Source organism: Callospermophilus lateralis, chromosome 11 (assembly GCF_048772815.1).
Source record: "Callospermophilus lateralis isolate mCalLat2 chromosome 11, mCalLat2.hap1, whole genome shotgun sequence".
Lineage (NCBI taxonomy): Eukaryota > Metazoa > Chordata > Mammalia > Rodentia > Sciuridae > Callospermophilus > Callospermophilus lateralis.
In genome coordinates, this window is record NC_135315.1 from 109,806,677 (window position 1) to 109,807,292 (window position 616).

General features: G+C 35.7%; 1 non-coding gene across 1 annotated transcript; it reads left to right on the top strand.

Annotated features, from left to right (window-relative positions):
- The first annotated feature begins 402 nt into the window (after positions 1 to 402).
- Positions 403 to 616, top strand: LOC143411140 (small nucleolar RNA U3). The gene has a single exon (XR_013092839.1). It is a non-coding gene; the product is annotated as a small nucleolar RNA U3 (small nucleolar RNA).

The window sequence follows — 616 nt, forward strand, 5'->3', positions numbered from 1 at the left end:
TGGAGGTCATCCTCATCAATTTAACTATACCTTGTCTCAAAATTTAAAAAAAAATAAAATAAATTAAAAGGGCTGGACGTTAAGCTCAATGGTAAAGTGATCCAGGGCTCAGTCCCTAAAAACACAAAATAATAAACAAGCAGATTAAAAATAATGAGAAAATCAAATAGTGGCTAGAGAAGAATGTAAGAATCATTGACTTTTAACACAAATCATGAAAGACAGGAAAAAATAGGGTGAGAAGGGGCAGAATTTTATGTCAGGAAAAGATAGCTTCAAAAATTAAGGAAAGGTTTCTAGGTGAGCAAAGCCGGGAGACATCATGCCAGTGTTCTTGCATTACAAGAAATATTAAACCATGGTTTTCAAGTAATAGAAAACACCATCAAAAGCCTACCAACAAATACTATACATTCAGGGATAATTTCTATAGTTTGTTACTATAGAAGTTTCTCTGATCTTGCAGAGTACCAAAAGCAACAAGAGTAGTGTAGCATTTCCTTCTGAGTGTGAAGCTGACTTACAATGCTCCTTTGCTGAAACTGCCTATTGCCATTGATGATCATTCTTCACTCCTCTTTGGAGAGCAAGAGGAAGGGAACTCAGTCTGAGTGCT